Source organism: Mus pahari, chromosome 14 (assembly GCF_900095145.1).
Source record: "Mus pahari chromosome 14, PAHARI_EIJ_v1.1, whole genome shotgun sequence".
Classification (NCBI taxonomy): domain Eukaryota; kingdom Metazoa; phylum Chordata; class Mammalia; order Rodentia; family Muridae; genus Mus; species Mus pahari.
Window position 1 is genome coordinate 34788025 of NC_034603.1, and position 10765 is coordinate 34798789.

The window sequence follows — 10765 nt, forward strand, 5'->3', positions numbered from 1 at the left end:
GGGGGTTAGTGAGTGGACCCCAGTCTTTGACACAGAAGAATGCAATGAACTGAGTGTGGGCTGCATCTATTGGCAAGTGTGAACATGGAGGCTTGTGTCTGGGGTGGCTTATAAGACTCTCCGAAGGCAGAGCTCATGGTCTCCAACATCGTTGGCTATTCTACCATCAACTCAGACTTCGGTAAGGGCCGCATTACATTTTGCTAGAAGACCGAGACCGAGTAACAGGAATACATGAGAAATCATACAGCAAGACTTCAGAAAGCAACTCTACCCGGAATTTACCACTAGATGGCAGTCACACCCCAGGAGCGGGCTACCGCCGCCCTCTGGCCCCGCCAGGCCCGGCCTTTAGAGACTGGGAGCACCAGGCAACCCAGCCCTTTCCCTAGCAACTAAAAGGACAGGTCCTAGCAGATAAGATCCGTCTGGGAGCCGCATCCCTCCTCAAAAAAGATGGTCCCTGTCGCGCCCTTACACCTCTACCTCTGGTTTATTCTTCCTGTCCCCAGAGGACTTCTCCCCACAATAAAATTTCCTTCGCTGTCTTTGCGCTCCATTTTTCCCCAGGCAGGACCAAGCTGGTTGTTGTCTCACACCATCTGCTCCACTAACAGCTCTGAGGAGAAGGGGCCTTATCCCCTGGTGTGTTTCTCTAGGAACTTAAGACATTTTGAGAATTGTCAGGTGCATGCATGGAGTGCCAGGTAGGAGCAGAGGAAGAGGGATAGACAGGGGGGGTGGGGGGAGCGGATTCTTAAAGAAAGTGGAAGTGCGCGCGCACAACCACACACCCACACAAAGACACACATGGACACACGGACAGACAGATGGACGGACAGATGGGTGGACAGACGAATGGACAGACATATTTTCCAAGAATGTATGAAGGTTCTCGGCATTTTTTATGGTGACGTGCTACCATTGTGGGTACTATACTACAGTGTACAAATAATGCAGAAAAGTGCTAAAACATCGGTGCCTCTTTCTTGTGCTTTTTCTCCCTACTCCCACCCACACCTCCCCACACTTGCTGGCCTCAACCCCAGGCTCCCACGCAAGCTTGGTCCCTAGACTGCATTGGCAGGGATCAGCAAGGCCTGTGCTTAGTTAAGGCAGGGCCTTCTCTGAAGAGAGCTCAGAGATCTGAATGTCTAGCAAGTTCCTGTGTCTTAAGTCTTGTCTTCTTGAGAGGCAGGGAGGGGGAGGGAGAGATGATCCCTGAATTCGAGTCTTAGTCTTAGTGACCCGGTCACAGTACCACAGCGGAGAAGCTGCAGCCAGACTGTATCACAGGTTACTGTGAGGACCAGGGGACACAGAGACACTGTCAGGTACCTCACTGGCAATTGGAGTTGTTGTGGGCCTCTTCCAGACCAAGGCAGTGTAGGAGAATCTGAGATCTTGGTGGAGTTTCAGACACAGCCTTGCAGAGTGGAGAAAACCATTAAGTGCCTCAAGAGGACATATTCAAGATCAGAATGTGGGGGAAGATGATGAACACACGCAGTAATATAATTAGGTCAATTTACCCATCCTGGTATATTTATGTACTTCAAAACATTGTGTCTTACAAGATAGGTAACTACACTTTTACTTGTTAATTTCACCAAATAAATTATTTAAATTTGAAAAAGAAAAAGCTATGATGCGGGAAGTCTCCTGAGTCAAAAGATCTGGTATGATATGGTATGATCTGGTATTCTCCACAAATACGATGCAGGGGCGAAGGAAGGAGACTCTCGCCGGCAGTGAGAGGCACCTCGGGACACCAGGCACCAAGAGCCATAGCCGCACTGCTGTTTGGATATTTTTCAGAAGAAATTGACTGTAAGAAGATGAGGGTCGTACAAACCTGAGCGCTGAGCGCACAGAATGGTGGAGTGTTTTCGTCCTGTGTGTGATTCCGATGGACTTGTGTTTATAGGTTCTTACAGCAGAAAAAGAAAGGAGGCGGGTGTGCTTTGACCCATGTAATGTAAACATCCCTATGACTGGTAATGATGTTCTGAAGAGATGAGTGAAATGTGCCTCAGTTAAAAAGTGTAGCTATCACCCATGGTCCTAAGAAGCCCACCATGGTGTCACCCCCAAAACAGCAGGCCTTGGGTACTGTGGGGGGTGGGGGGAATGCTGTGGTACAAGGCCTTGATCAGTGACTTGTAGCAAGACCTGCAAAAGGTGCTGGACCATGGAGACAAGGTATGTGAGCAGCTGTCCCTACACCTTCAGCTAAGAAATGTCATTGAGTGACTCCAGGAAACTAATCACTCAGTTATATGTGCAGGTGTGAGGAGAACAATGGCTTCCCTTTGGTTCTGGCCTGAAAGGGTCAGAGCAGTTAACAAGGGGGAAGTTCAGGGGCCGTCCCTCCTGGAAGGGAGAGATGTCCTAACATAGCTTTCTGTGAGCCAGTGTTTTTCCTTGTTCCTAGTTAAGAGTTAATATTTATGCCGAAGAGGAGGATGTCCTTGGGACTGCTAATAAACAGTCCCTACTTCTGAAGAAGTTCTTATTATGAGAAAATGAATCAAAGAATGATAATATTGTATGTTAAGTCTAACTGAGTAAAGATGTTATTTTTTGAGCAAAAATTGCAAAGTCATACCCCATGTTTATAAGCTGGAAAAATCAGTAGAGCTTTGCTACTTGCCATTAGAGCAGTAGTCCGTCTGTCTCTTTAAGGCGTTTCCGAAGCTGGTCTTCATCACAGGTGGATTTGGGCTGTAACTTCTTCGTTGACAGACACAGTGATCCCAGATACTTCATGAATCTATGTGGCCCTGGGATATGGTGTGTGTGTGTGTGTGTGTGTGTGTGTGTGTGTGTGTGTGTGTGTGTTTTCTGGAGTGACACTGGATAAAGCTCTCAAGTTCATTGACAGAAATGAGTTCTCTCCTTACAGAGCTCAGCCACAACCTCACTAAAGACTGTGAATATCAAGGCTCAGGTCCACATGATGCTTGAGTGACTTAAAGAACTATGAGGCCTGAAGAATTTCTCAGAGCCATCTCCCCACTGACTGCTTCTTCTCATCCCCCAATATTAGAGAGCCTGAAAACATTGGAAAATAAATTAATGAATAAATAAACAATCAATCAATCAATAAAAAAGTGTAAGGGGGAAACAAATTTTTTAAAAGCATGAGCATTGATCATTGTTCCAGAAGTAACCATGACAGGGGCATATGGTGGTTAATTAGGCAATTTTCCATTTTTCTATGTTGAAAATATTTCATAATAATTTTCTATTGAGGAAAGGCCCTCTGAGGAACTGGAGAGTCTGGGAGAAAGAGTAGGGAAGACGCAGATATCAAATGTAATAGGTCAAAAAAGTGACCAACATGAAGGCCCAGAGGAGGTGAAGCCAATCTCAGTCAGCGAAATGAAGACGAACAGAAAGAACATTCCGGAAGGAGCAAGTCCAGTTACACGAGCTGAGAGACTCTAACTATGTAGTGGTGAGTTCAGTTAGGCTGCTTTGGCTCCTGGCGGGTTGCACATGTGGACCTACCCAGGAGCAATCTGGATTCTCGAATAAAACACACACACACACACACACACACACACACACACACACACACACACACACCAGTTAATTTGAAGATGCCTTGACTACCTCAAAGGTTACCACACATTTCCCTCCTGTAATCCTGACTTAACGCCCTCTAATTCTATATTTTATCTTTGTTGCCCTGGCTCCTTCTGGGTGGCCCCCTAGTCTTTGCTGCCCAAGACTATTCCGGGCAGCCCTTCCAGGGGGCCACATTGCTTCTAGGCTACATTTCAGATGACTTTCCTTCTGCAACTCTAAATCTGACCTGTCGTCTCCCTCTGAGTCACGGCGATTCTCTGCCCCGTTCTCCCAGTTCCTCACCCATGCAAACCTAAAAGTCCTGCCTCAGTCTGTTTGTCCAGCCATTGGCCATTGGCTCTTTACTAATCAATTAAAAATCAATTGGGGACAAGAACCTTCAGCATTTGGACATGCAGAGTCCCAATTTGGGGGGCTGAGTTAATTCAAAGCCTTGAAACCAATCCCCAACATAACTGATATCTCATTGTTTACTAGTTTTTACTAAAGAAACCAGTTCATTCTAGTTAGTTTGGGACATACCTATTTTTAGCTCTGAAAAATCTCACATCAGGAAACTCACCTATTTCCAGACAAACATGGAAGGTTAGTCACCTTAGCATCTCATGGTTATGTGGAAAATTGCATTTACCAATAACAAGGCAGCAGAACTTTAACCTTGAGAAATTATGAGGTTTAATAATGAGTCTGAAAAAGAGGCCATTTCCAGGACCTGTTTACTACCCCATCAATGCTAAACCTGAACAGCAACCCCATCAACTCAAGACGCCCCCCCAAAGCCTACATCCCTAGAGCCAACTGTCTTCCTCCCTCCTCTGTTCTGCTAGAGGGAACCTGCAGATGCCATTCTGTCTGAGTTTGGCCCCTAATTTCAAGTACTTTATGTGTATTTTCTGCATGCATATGTGCATGCATATATTATGAATACACATTCCACATTTATATTCTTCAGGTAATTGCAATATGCATCTTCTCATTTATTCCTTATTAAAACTTCATGATGGGAGCCACCAAGTTGGCTCAGTGGGTAAAGGCACCTACCACCCAGCCAGCAACTGAGGTTGTTGATCTGAGTGGTGGGAAGAAAACCAACTACTCCCAACTCTGGCAAGCTGTCCTTTGACAATGTACCCCACCCCAACACCCCCCCCACACACACACACACGCACACACGCCTGCTATACACAAAACAAATAAATGTAATTTAAATTAGGGATGGTACCATCTAATAAATAAATGAGTCCATTAATAAATGGAGGCTTAGAGAACTAATTTGTGTAAGGCCAAAGAGAGAATAGCAATATATCTCATTATACGCCACATGGGGTTTTGTAGTAAATAGTGAATTATTATATTTAAAAAAATGCCTAGAATAATAACTAGCACAGAAGAAGTAATAGATTAGACACTAACTCTTAGTGATGGTTAGTTCTGCACCATGTAGCCACACCCTGAAGAGGGAGAAGAAGACATGGAAATCTGAATTTAAAGAGAAATAAGTTCTGGTCTGCATTGCGCAACAACTCATCGCAGGGCTCCTTGGCACTTGATACCTCCAGTTTCAGAAACTGATCCGAACACAGAAAAAAGAGGCACCTACGTCACAGAAGTGGCACCCACTAACTCCTTCAAAGTCAACTCTCTGGAGACCTTAGCCTCCCTTCCTTCGCTCCCTAAGCTGAAGGGCTCAGCTTTCACGGAGGGGCCAAGTACTGATGGCGTAGCCAAACTCTCCCCTCCCATCTTTGCAAGCCGTGGAAATCGAAAGGCTTGAGATGGAAGAGCCCATGGCTTTGAACTTGACTGGCTTCAGGCCTCCCCGATGACTCTTGGGAAAGACTTGGTTTTACACTCCACAGAGGAAACGCCCAGTGTATCCTTGCTGGTAGCAAGGTCCCCCTCCTGCCCCACTAGTAATGGTTCCCATCTTCTCAGAATAGCTGGGAGAAAGACAGCCAATTGGTCTGGCCACCAGAATCTTGAATAATATTGTCAATCACACCAACATCTTGAGAATTGGCATCCCATCCGCTCACACCGGCTTCCCCCCAAGCCCAGGCAGATGGGGCTCAACCGTGGAAGTCCTTCTGCCACTTGCCATGATTTGCTTGCTTAGCTTCATGATTGTAACTGGCATCTCGCAAAAAGGGCAATAGAAAACTAGTGTACTAGATGGGAGAAGCAAGAAGGAACTGCTTTACCCCTATCCCCAAGGGAGATGTCTTGGCTCCTGGCATTGTGTCATGAAGGGTAGCCATCATGAGTGTTGAGTACAGGGTTGCTCCCAGAGATGCTCCTTCCATCTTGAAGCTAAAATTGTTCCCTGACTCAACAAACACATAGCTCTCCAACATCCAAAGCAGGAAGAGAGACCCAGATCTCATTATCCACACTGCCCTGAACACAGCTTCGGCAGGTTCTGAGCCAGGCACACACAACCCACGTAACCCACCATCACCACCTCACACCTCCCTCCCCTCCCCCAGAACCTCCAAGGCTTGCTGAGCCTAGGTCAGGAGCCTCTCTGCCCAGGCACTGCCAGCCAAATACACACTTCTGCTGAAACTCAAAGGCACACTGCAGGAAAAACTTCATTAATTTTTCACAAGATTTGTCTAATAGTGACTGAGCAAGCTGAGAAAGCCACATTCGAGTGCCTGCGCCAGCAGGTTGCAAAGAGTTAACCCATTAGGCCACATCCTGGTGAGCTCATCCCTGCTGGAGCCTGCTCAGTGGCTGGGAGTCCGTAGCACACTGATGTAGCCAGGGTGGCTTTCTCCAGCTGGGATGAAGGACTTGAGCAGAAACTCATTGTCAGCTTCTTCCCTACGTGAGACCCAACGGAGTCCCAGGTCCCCAATCTCCTCCCAGGACGTTGTGCACAGTAAGTAAGAAAAAGGACCCCTCCACCCCCACCCACCCCGCCCCACCACCCTAGTCCCAGCCCTTTGCTGTGTCTCCCTGGAAAGATGGGAGGTTTGAAGTTTGCTTTGGAGTGTGTTGAGTCTCTGAAGTGGAGTTGTGAGGCAGTGTGAATACTAGAGATGAGATGGAATGAAGTTAGCTTCGAGCAGGCTGGATGGGCTGCGCTGAGAGACAGGCAGAAGTGGGCCGAGCTGGGTTATCTCCCGCTGGACACCTGGGGAAAGACACCATGTGCAGTGAGGGCTGCCCCGCCTGTGGAGCTCCGAGCCTTTTTCCCTTGGAAGCCGTTAAAGGGAAGAAGTGAGCGGGTGCAGAAGCACCAGCTTGTGGAGTGCAAGGACTCCCAGAGACCTCAGAGGACTGGGCACAGACTGTCTGTCCCCTGGGCATCCTCCATCCAACCTCAGCAGCTGCAGGTCCGTCCCTCCTCCCTGCAGGTGTGGCCGGTGCCCTGGCTGAGTGCCAGGGAAACAAGGCGGAGTACCCTGGCTTGGGCAGTCTTCACTTCAGGAAAGAGGGAACAAGACAGGTACACAAAAACACAGACAAAGGCGTGGCTTGCTCAGACAGAGGGCAAAGGGTCTCCGCCCCTCGGTAAGGCCAAGTGTAGCAACACATCATAGTCCCTGAGATTTTTTTTTTTTCCAACCTGGAAAAAAAAAAACCAACAACCTGGCCCCCACAAGGCCCATGCGCTAGTTGTGTGACCTGAAGAGGAAGGCAAGTGGCTCCCTCTCCCTCCAGATAGCTCTGACCTCAGAGAAAGAGGTCCCCTTCCTGTGAGCCTGGAACAGATGGAGGCTGTGACGACAGCAGCAACATATTCCACACACTCTCTCTCTACTTTATCAGACCAGGCACAGGGCCACACACACCTTATCAGAGGAGCCGACATCACCAAATGAACTCCTGGAAGTGAGGCAGTACAGCAGGAGGAGATAAAGACCCTGAAGATGTGCATCTAGCCGCTGGGGCTAAGTGGTGACAGTGGGAAAGAGAGAGACCTCCTCCCTATCTATATTGGGTTCTGCTCTGGATAAGGAGACCACCGCTGGTCCACTATGCAAAGCCAGTGGCTTGCCTTACGCACTCCCCACCAGCCAACCCATGCTGAGGTCACCCGTGCCCTCGCCTCTCCTCAGTGTCACCAGGTCCTTGCATTTCCCAGAATAGCCCAGTTCCTATCAGAGCTCTCTAGATGGAAGGGTCTGGAGAGGAGGGACAGAGGAGTCAGATAACTCCAGGCTTGGGCGCAGCCACACAGTGGGGCCTCTCTTTACTTTAAGGCAGCTCAACATGTTGTACACAGGGTACCCAGTTTCACTTGAAATTTTAGTTAAGAGTGGATGAGTTTTTAGTAGGCGATATCCATGTAAGTGTTAGATTATTCTAATCCTAAAAGCAAAATTATCTGTTGATTCGGAAACATATTCCGCTGAGTACCTTGTCATTGTGTTTACAAGGCATGAGAACCCCATTCAAAGGAATGAAGTAGAACCAGGAGAAGGCTGTGGAGTGAATTCTAAAGCCAAGACAGTCAAAGATAGAGCAGCAGGGTTCTAAGGGTCGGGGAGTCAGTGAAGAAAAAAAAAAAAGCCAGGTTCCACCCCTAGAAAGAATACAAAAGACTAGAATTTGAGGTCAAGTGTCTGAGAGCCTCAGTTTCCTAATCTGTAAAATGGGAATGATGCTAACTGTGTCCGCCCCACAAGGCTTAAAGGACTCAGAGTCTCTCCAGCTAAAAAGCAGCAGATGCCAGAAACTGTAGCCTCTGTGGCGATGCGGTGACTTTGCCTCTTGCCCTCCACTTAGCCCAGCTCAGGACTCACCATCTCGCCCTGTGGTTCCTCTTCTTAGCACAGCTCACCCTTCACCCAGACAGCAGTCATGGCAGTTCTGTTCACTGACCATGCTCCAGTCAAGTGCCCTCCTTTTTCGCTGTTCCCTTGATTTGAGAATGTAAAACAAAAATGCCACCCAGAGGGCAGGATCAGCCTGAACCTGGGCCTGGGTTCGGGAGCCACAGACACCCAAACTCACATGTCAGCCGTGTCTTTTGTTCACCTAATTGCTTAACACTCTCTAGTTTGCAGTTTCTCATCTGTGAAATCAGGGGTGGGGCACCTCCCTCAGTGACTTGCCAGGAGGACTTGGTAAAGCAAAACAACACATAAAACGAAAGGAGATGAATGGTAATTAGTATTTGTGGTGACGTGACGAGGACTGTGGTAGGACCCTCGGCCACCAGGGGGCAGTATTTGAAATGAGAGCCTTAATTGGAGATAGGAAGGGCGGGGCAAGGGATGTAGGTCTTTCCCAGTTCCCACCTCCTGGGTCCACAGCTGCCTCTCAACTACCATTGTACCAACTGCTCTAAGATGGCAGGGGATGGTTTGCAACAGGCGTGTGGGGAGGAACAGGGCCAGCAACCTAGCAATACAAAGCCAGCCAGGTTTCAACCCTCAACAGCTCCAACCAAAAACTGGAAAGAAAACCAATTCTCTGAGTAAGTTGCTTGGCTAATACCCACAAAGCCCTATCCCTCCATCCCTATCTGCCAAAACTCCTCTATTTCTTCAACCATTTGGCAAAGTTCTGAGTCAATGCTAGACAACACAGGACGTTGAGGAGAACTTGATCCAGCCCCGAGTCACTCAGGGAAGAAAGAGCTTCCGGAACCGCAAGGATAGTCACAACCAATCGTCTGTCTTCAGAGCAGTGATTCATTTATTTCCCCTTACAATTCTGCCCTTTAGTGGTACATTTTAGGCACTCTGGACCCTATGCAGGAAGAACATACTCAGCCCATGTGATCTCGGACACCCGCATCACTATCAGCACCAAGTCATCAGCTAGAGGTGAATATGTCAGGAAAAAGCTAAAACGTCCCTTTCACAGACATTAGTTCTCTTCCATTTCACGGAGGCATCTGTGTATCCATCCCCCCACCCCCAGGCACTGCTTCCCCTCATGCCAAAGGCGAGGAGGAGCTGACTAGAAGGTGCACTTTCATCTACCCAAGAGAGCAAGCATCCTCTAAGTGTCTTCTGCTTGTTTCCTCCATATCCACGCTGCACTGATCTGCGTGTTGTCAACTTAGCCAGTTCACAGACACTTCTAGAACATCACAGAAATGCAAATGTATAATATTTATGCTCTGTTGTTACAGATTTCTCTTACCAGTATGTCTCTGAAACTCGTGCATAATGTCACGTGTATCAGAAGTTTAGCTATTCCGTTGCCTAATTATTCCCTGTATAATGAATGTGATGTTAGGAGAGTCTGAAGTTTTAGCTTTTCTAGTAAATGCATGGTGGTCTCTCCTTGAGGTTTGTTTTGCACTGTCTGTGTCAATCACGGTTCCATGAGTGCTTGTGTTCATTTGCTGTCTTGTAATGGACCTGAGAATATCTTACCCATTAGTAATTATTCAAAAGAGACAGATCCCTAGCACATATTGAACACCCATTACCTCCAGCCACTCTTCTGCCATTGGACATTTGGGAGGAACTGACCCCCTTTTGATAATTTCCTTAGAGGGGAAACTGAAGTTTTTAAAGTCGATGGTAGGTCTGAACCTAAAGTCTTTAAAGCCAGGTCTAATATCCTGGAAAAAAAGAATTGACTGTCCACTCAGAGACAATTTAACAACACCACCCTTCATCTGTGGTGGATGATCTAAGGAATGATGATGTAAATCCTTGTGGAATTTTCCTTAAAAAGCAATAGTTCAAAGATCAATAATATGAACTAACCAGTACCCCCAGAGCTTGTGTCTCTAGCTGCATTTGTAGCAGAGGATGGCCTAGTCGGCCATCAGTGGGAGGAGAGGCCCTTGGTCTTGCGAAGATCATATGCCCCAGTACAGGGGAATGCCAGGACCAGGAAGCAGGAGTGGGTGGGCTGAGGAGCAGGTCAGGGGGAAGGTATAGGGGACTTTTGGGATAGCACTTGAAATGTAAATGAAGAAAATATCTAATAAAAAAAAAGCAATAGTTCAGGTTGTTAGAAGGAAGAGACAGGCAAATCTCTATGAGTTCACTGTCAGCTTGGTCTGTATAGTGAGTTCCCACCAAGCTAAGGCTAAATAGTGAGACCTTGTTTCAAAATAAAATGAAAGAGAGGAAGGAGGGAGGAAGGAGAGAGAAAAGGAGGGAGGGAGGGAGAGAGGGAGAGAGAGAGGGAGAGAGGGAGAGAGGAAGAGGGGGGAAAGAGAGAGGGAGGGGGGAAAGAGAGAGAGAGGGAG

General features: G+C 47.5%; 1 protein-coding gene and 1 pseudogene across 1 annotated transcript in view; both read left to right on the plus strand.

Annotated features, from left to right (window-relative positions):
- The first annotated feature begins 2078 nt into the window (after positions 1-2078).
- Positions 2079-3022, plus strand: LOC110331062 (annotated as a pseudogene).
- Positions 3023-6325: 3303 nt separating this feature from the next.
- Positions 6326-10765, plus strand: part of Pirt (phosphoinositide interacting regulator of transient receptor potential channels) — a 15691-nt gene continuing 11251 nt past the window's right edge. The window contains exon 1 of the mRNA XM_021213818.2: positions 6326-6478. The gene's annotated coding sequence lies outside the window, so the exon portion shown is untranslated. The remainder of the gene's footprint in view (positions 6479-10765) is intronic.